Raw genomic sequence first — 8,113 nt, 5'->3', positions numbered from 1 at the left:
TTCTTTGTTATGGTTAGTATAATATAAACCAAAATCTGTCGTCCCTTGTAGATAACGCAACACATGTTTAATACTCTTCCAGTGCCTTTGAGTCGGACAAGAACTAAATCTTGCTAGGAAGTTCACGGCAAAACAAATGTCTGGTCTAGTGTGGCTAGCCAAGAACATTAACCCTCCTATAGCACTGAGGTATGGCACTTCAGGACCAAGAACTTCTTCATCGTCCTTCTTTGGACCGAATGGATCTTTATCCAAATCAAGGCTCCTCACAACCATCGGGCTAGTCAATGGGTGAGCTTGGTCCATATTAAACCTCTTGAGTACCTTTTCTGTATATGCCATTTGATGCACAAGGATTCCATCATTTATGTACTCAAGCTGCAATCCCAAACAGAATTTAGTCTCGCCTAGGTCTTTCATTTCGAATTCTTTCTTTAGATATTCGACTGTTTGGGCGATTTCCCCAGAGGTTCCTAGGATATTTAAATCATCCACATATACTGTTATTACTACAATCCCTTTGTTTGCAAACTTCTTTATAAAAATACATGGACTGATGGGATCATTCTTATAGCCATCTTTGACTAGGTACTCACTCAGTCTATTGTACCACATACGCCCACTTTGTTTCAGTCCATAAAAGGATTTGTTTAGCCTTATGCAGAATTGTTCTCAAGAACCGCTCTTATCTTTGAGCTCTAAACCCTCTGGTAATCTCATATAAATATCATTATCCAGTGGACCATATAAGTATGCGGTTACAAAATCCATTAACCGCAAATCCAGTTTTTCTCTTATAGCCAGACTTAGCAAATATCTAAAAGTCGTTGCATCCATCACAGGGGAGTATGTCTCTTCATAATCTATTTCTGGTCTTTGAGAGAATCCTTGTGCTACAAGCCGTTCCTTATATCTCACGATTTCATTTTTGTCATTTCTCTTCCTTACAAAGACCCATTTATGTCCTACTGGCTTTATATCGAATGGTGTCCTTAAGATCGGACCAAACACATTCCTCTTCTTTAATGAACTTAACTCCATGTCAATGGCTTCTTTCCATTTTAACCAATCTTTACTTTGATTGCACTCTAATATAGACGTGGGTTCATGATCCTCATTTATTTCAAGTGCTACCTTGTATGCAAATATTTCATCGATGTCGACATCTTTTTTGTTCCATTGTATTATAAACATGATATAATTGATTGAGATCTCATTATTATCAATACCTTCAGGACCTTGAGGTTCAGCGTCCCAAACCTCATTTGGTGCCTTAGGATTTGCCACGTCCATGTCTATAATTTCCTTTACCTCGGTTTTACTTGCACCTTTCTTAGATTTCCGAGGGTTTTTATCTTCGGAACCTCATAGTCTACCTCGTTTCAAACTCTGTAGCAACTTGCTTATTGTGTTCCTTCTGAACATCAATATGTACTGGTGGATTACAAGGTGGTATGTACGATTTCGTTACTCTCTTTGGGTCAGCAAAGGAATCTGGCAATTGAATAGCTAGCTTTTGCAAATGTATAATCTTTTGGACCTCTGCATCACAGGCTAGAGTCCGAGGATCTTGCCAATTCAAAGATGTTTGATTCCATGATATTTCTTTAACCAGCTTGTAATTCTCTCCACCCAACATAGGAAATTCGGATTAAGCAAACTGACAATCCGCGTATCTGGCCTTAAATAAATCACCCGTAGTTGGCTCAAGATAGTTAATAATGGTGGGAGAATCATATCCAACATATATTTCCATCCTCCTCTGAGGTCCCATCTTAGTTCTCTGTGGTGGAGCAATCAGTACATAAACGGCACACCCGAATGTTCTTAGATGGGATATGTCTGGCTCATGACCCGTTAATAATTGGGATGGCGAATATTTATGCTCACTAGATGGCCTCATGCGTATTAATTCAGTTGTATGTAATACTGCGTGTCCCCAAGCCGACACAGGAAGCTTCGACGTCATAAGTAATGGTCGAGCAATTAATTGAATACGTTTAATGAAGGATTCAGTTAATCCATTTTGTGTATGGACATGTGCCACAGAATGTTCCACACTCACCCCCATGGACATACAGTATTCATTAAACGCTTGGGATGTAAATTCACCAGCATTGTCTAGACGTATAGTCTTAAGTGGAAAATCTGGAAAGTGGGCTCGCAGTCGTATAATCTGGGCCAGCAATCTAGCAAACGCAAGGTTTCTAGTTGACAATAAGCAAACATGCGACTATCTGTCGATGCATCTATCATGACCATAAAATATCTAAACGTCCCACAAGGTGGGTGTATTGGTCGACATATATCTCCTTGTATCCTTTCCAGAAAATTTAAAGTCTCTTTAACGACTTTTACTGGTGACGGCCTTATAATAAGTTTCCCTTGTGCACATGCTACACACATGAGATGTTTAGAGATAACTTTTCTCTCTTTAAGAGTGTGCCCATTTGAATTCATTATAAGCTTACACATCATGTTCGAACCCAGATGGCCAAGCCGATCATGCCATAAAGTGAATTGTTCATTGAACCTTTTGTTCATTGCCAAATTAGCTTCTATCATATTAATCTTAGCATGGTATAAACCAGTGGCTAGTGCGGGTATAGCCTCTAGGACTTTCTTATGTCCTTGGGTGATTTCAGCAATAATAAGCTCCTTTTGAGCTGGTTGGATATAAGGCATCACTTAGTTCAAGATGTGTGCCTGGCCGTAGCCTTCAATTATCTTGCTATACCCGCTAATATTGGCATTGTTCTTGTCTTTAGCCATTTCTCAATATGGACAAGGATTATGTTTTAAAAATAAACAAATAATTTTATAAAATAATTGAATTTAAAACATAATTATAATAATTCATAATAATAATCCAATCAATATGCAAAGCATAAATATAAAATTAAATCGAGACCACATTTGAGTTTAATTATCATCTCTTAAACAATCAGAGGTTTGATAATCCAATAGGTCATCCTTCTCATGGTCGAAATCACCTTCACCATCGAGATGAACCAAGTTAGCTTCTGGATCCTTTTTCAAATTCTCTTGATAGAGGTCAACAAGATGCGTAGGAGTTCTGCATGTCTTTACCCAGTGGCTCTCCATACCACATTTATGGCAAGTGGACTTGGTCTTATGTTGCGGTTTAAATGTACCGCAACCTCTACCCCGACCACGGCCAAAGCTGAATCGGTTTCCACGACCTTGACCACCAAAATTGTGTCCTTGATAGGTCCCACGACCAGGACCACCACGTTTACCTCTCCCACGGCCACGGCCGGGACATAGTTAGACTCTTTAGTCTCTTTCGGCTCTTTAGGCTCGTTGGGATTTTTCTTTGCCATATCAACCTTGTGAGCTTCCGGTAATGGGGCTGTACCCGGAGGTCTCAAAGCACTATTCATCATCAATAGCTCATTGTTCTGCTCAGCAAGCAACAAACAAGAGATGAGGCTTGCAAGCGTCTTAAACCCTTTTTCACGATACTGTTGTTGAAGCAATACGTTATTGGAGTGAAAGGTAGAGAATGTCTTCTCTAGCAAGTCCTCCTCAGTCACCTCGGTACCACATAACTTTAGGATTGAGACTATCTTAAATAGCTCTGAGTTATACTCATCCATGGTTTTGAAATCCTGGATCCTTAAGTTTTTCCAATCGAATTGAGCCTTTGGTAGGAGCACCGTCTTTTGGTGTCCGTATCTGTTTTTCAACGTTGTCCAAAGGTCAAGAGGAACTTCAATAGTGAGGTACTGGTTTTTGAGACTCTCAGCAAGGTGATGGCGAATATGCATTATTGCCTTGTACTTGTTCTTTTCAGAACACTCATTATCATCCTCAATGCACTCACAAAGATCCTTTGATTTCAGATTGATCTTTGTGTCGAATGCCCATTGCAAGTAATTATCTCCATAAACATTAAGGGCAGCATAGGAGAGATTGTTAAGTTTTGTCATCTACAAAACAGAACATGCATCCGTTCATTAGCATGCGGTATTTGAGACCGAACCATGCAACAAATTTAGGCCATGCGGTATTTGAGACCGAACCATGCCAATCATTTAAGGCCATGCGGTATTTGAGACCGAACCATGCCATGCTTTTATACTCAAATTTCCGTGGCTTATCATGCATGAAACAACAATCCTAGACAACAAATTTAATCTAGCATGCAAAGTTTTCCTTTTACAAAAAAATTTCCTTTTCCTTAAATTTTCCTTTTTCTTAAATTAGGATTAGGACAAAGTTTTAGGGAATATTTTCTAGGATTTTAGGATAATGTCTAGAATTAATTTGTGAGTTATCCTAATTTTATTTTCATGCAAACATAGACAATTCCGATTTTAATTTCTTAGTTTTAGGGTTTGATTAAACAAACAATACTAATCGGATTCTAACAACCTAGAACAATTGATTTAACTTTCTCTCTATGAATTTTGAATTTAGGTTTTAGTTCTAGGGTTTTTATGCAACAAGCAAACAATCAACAATAATAATCAGATTTTAATCTTTGCATAATCGGTTTAATTTGCAAACAATCTAAGCAGCCCTAAACCTCATAACAACCGATTTTAAGTTTTAAAGTTTTAGGGTTTTAGGGTCTAAAGCTTAGGGTTTTTTTTGTTGATTGTGTACTTGTAGATTTTAGGGTTCTTATAGAGTTTAATATCAGATTCGATTTCATAGGTTCTAAGGGGGTTTGATTATTGTTTACCTTCCACCGATTTGGGGTTGACTGGATTGAACCGGGATCTATAGACCTCGGTTTTACCTTGAGTTGATCCACGAACCACGAACCTCGAACATGGTAGAAACACGAACCGATCACGAACAGAGCTTGAACATGAACACGCTTTGATCACGAACAAGAATCGAAAAGCTTGGATGAACAAGGGGTGAAAGCGGCGGTGGTTTTAGGGTTTTAGGGTTAGGATTTTTCTCAGCTGGTTTAGAACAAGTCATGCTGATAACGTGTTGTGAAAGTAGAGAAACTGAAAGTTGTATTCTCTTCTATTCTTCTTCATAACTTGATCGAATGTTACATATATATAGTAAGGGCAAAGCCTTAGTACAAAACCGACTAGGAAAAGTAAATAAGCAATGGGCCTTCGGCCAAGACATGTAACAGGCCGGTTATGGAAGTCCACTCCAAGTGTTTTAAAACATATATCTATTTTATTCATGATTTTTGTTTCATTGACATGTCTGAGTAGATCTCTTGTTAGGTTTAGGGTTTTCAAAGGAATTCATGAATGGTTAGGTTATCAGATTGTTAGGGTAATATCTATAGAATTCTTCATCTAGATTGGTTTATTGTGTATTCTAGAGTAGCGAGAGCAACCTAGAATCTGGTCTTAGGTTAATTGATAGACATAAGAGTGTTATTAATTTTCTGAAATAATCTTAGATGAGCAAAATACCTATTCACAAAGAGATTTGGTTTAGGGATTTTGTGAACTTATCAAACCTGAATTTAATGCTAGTTTAATCATTAGGATTTGCAAAGAGATTTGGAATTCTAGTTTTTAGACTTAGATAATTTTCACAGCTAGAGCTGGTTAATTTTACTTTTGTGATTTAGATTCTTAATAAATCCTAACAATTACTTTATCTGATTTTTATGAATTTTCTGAGAATTTCCCTGAACCTATATTTTCTTTTATTGAACTAACTCTTTTTTTATTGCTTTTCTTGCTCTTTTTATTTTAATACAATTTATTATGTTTAGCATAATTAAAAGACTAATAAATCCATTGTGTGAATCTAGAGTCTCTATGGATTTGATCCATAAATACTACAGTGATCTCTTAATCTGAGAGATTAGTTCTAGGGTAAATTTGAGCATATCAACAGCGACATAAATTAAAAAGATTTGAAATAGAGATGAAAAAGAAAATAGAAGAAAAGTAAAGCGTATTCAGATCGTTGGAAGCAGTTGCAACAATTCTCTCCCGAACAGGGCCTTTATTGTTGTATAGATTGTACTCACTATCTATATTGCAATATCAATGAGACTAACGGTTCAAGAAGGTTAAACACAATCTTATATAGTATGAGATTTGAAACCTAAAACATGCTAAATTCTCTGGGGTTTTATGCCGCCTTTTGATCCTGCTCCACCTCCCATTACCGCTTCATCAACTTATGGTCCACTCCACCTCCTCTACCATAGTGGTCGTATGGAGCACGGTATCCATACCAGTACGCCTATGGCCACTGCAACCTCCTCAACCCAACTACTGGGTCATAGCCTGAACACCATCAGCAATACACTTCCCATTATGGTAGTCTCCTTGCTCTTCCTCCATGAAACCAAAGTGAGACACACCTTGCTCAAACAGCTTCGTCTCCATCTTCCACTGAGCATATACCAATGGCTCTTGCCGATGCGTTCAGCACAATAAGCCTCCACGACCTCTATGATCCAAACTAAGTCATGGACAATGGTGCAACAAGAAATGTAACCGCTCAACAAGGTAACCTTCCTTCTATTTTTAATTCGAGCTCTCTTCGGTAATAGCTTATGTTACTAAAATCGGTGATGGGAGAATTTCGTCTCCCTCTCGCTCTATTCACTTAAATAACGTTCTTTTGTGCCCCTCTATCATTAAAAATCTGATCTCTGTTCGTCGGTTAGTTACTAAAAATTGTTGTTCTATTGAGTTTGACCCTTTAGCTTTTCTTTTAAGGATCTCCCAACCTGAACTGCTCTATTCCGATGTAACAGCTCTGGCTCTCTCTACTCAGTGTCACAAACTGTCAACCAAACTCCCTTCCTCTCTCTTGCAATGAGTTATGTTTGTCACAAGCGACTGGGATATCTGAGTAGCTCTTCTCTTAGTATTCTCTTCCTCTTCGATTTCAAGCAATAAAGGCACCAACAGTCCAATGTGTCATGCCTGCCAACTTGGCAAACACATGGGACTGCCACTTTTTTCTTCTACTTCTGTTGTTTCCTCTCATTTTGATATTATTCATTCCAATTTGTGGACCTCTCCTATGACAAGTTTTAGTGGAATAAAATATTATTTGCTTTTTCTTGATCACTATTCTCAGTTTGTTTGGATTTATCGTCTTAAACGCAGAAGCGATGTGTTTGATATGCTCAAATTTACCCTAGAGCTACTCTCTCAAATTAAGATATCAATTGTAGTACTTAGGGATCGAATCCACAAAGACTCCAGATTCACACAATAGATTTACTAATCTTTTAATTATGCTGAATAGAAATATTCTAATTAAATTGCAAGATTAAACAGAAAATAAAAGAGATTTAAATTCAGATGGATGAAACGTTAGGCCTAGGGAAATTCTCAGGAAATCATGGAAAATCATATCAATTAAGTAAGTAAGCAAGATTCAACAATTAAGTACCGTTTTTGAACACTAAACACAATTGTAAAATAAATTAGTTCTCACTGTAAATATTATATAAGTTTTAAACCAGAAAATCTAAATCTCTTTGCAAAATTCAAGTTAAAATCAGCAATAAAATCAAGTTTAGACAAGCAGATCTACTCAGACATAATTGTAAGAACACAAATCATGAATAAAATAGATAACATTAAGAGGTTAAACCAAGAAGAAAAGTTCTTAATCTTCTCTGAAGGAGTCTTGATTCTTCTCTCCCAAAAGCTCTCTAAAAATCTCTCAGGGTTTTCTCTCAAAAGTTGCAGGAAAAAATAAAGTTTAGGTCTAAACAATGACCATAAAAATCCTATATATATTCCTAAAACACGTCTTGGGCCTTAATTGCAAATAGAAAAGCTTGGGCAATTTTTGTAAATCTTCTAGAACTTGTGGGAAAACTTCTGATTTCTTCTTTGGTTATGCATCGTTCGATACTATCAATTGCATCTGTCGATGCCTTCTCTGAATTCGTCTCCCAACTTTGCAGTTTCAGCCTCAATGCTTGAATGTATTCTAAATCCTCCTATTTAGCTCCATTATGCTCCCATCCATGCTAAATCCTATAAAGACTCAAAAGACTCTAAAAATACTAAAAAGACTATAAATAAGACTTATATCATGGCTAAAAACACCTAAAAACCATGATATATCAGTGTTCAACAGATATCTCCACTTCACAGCTTATGTTAAGACGTAGTTTCAACGG

The 8,113-nt window shown here is 37.1% G+C and overlaps 1 pseudogene; it reads right to left on the bottom strand.

The window, feature by feature from the left end:
* Window positions 1-2,922: 2,922 nt before the first annotated feature.
* LOC147929597 (uncharacterized) lies at window positions 2,923-3,953 on the bottom strand (annotated as a pseudogene).
* Between the last annotated feature and the right edge of the window lie 4,160 nt (window positions 3,954-8,113).

The sequence above is a fragment of the Camelina sativa genome, chromosome 13, assembly GCF_030686135.1.
Source record: "Camelina sativa cultivar CO46 ecotype springtype chromosome 13, ASM3068613v1".
Taxonomy (NCBI): domain Eukaryota; kingdom Viridiplantae; phylum Streptophyta; class Magnoliopsida; order Brassicales; family Brassicaceae; genus Camelina; species Camelina sativa.
This window is presented reverse-complemented; position numbering and strand designations above follow the sequence as displayed.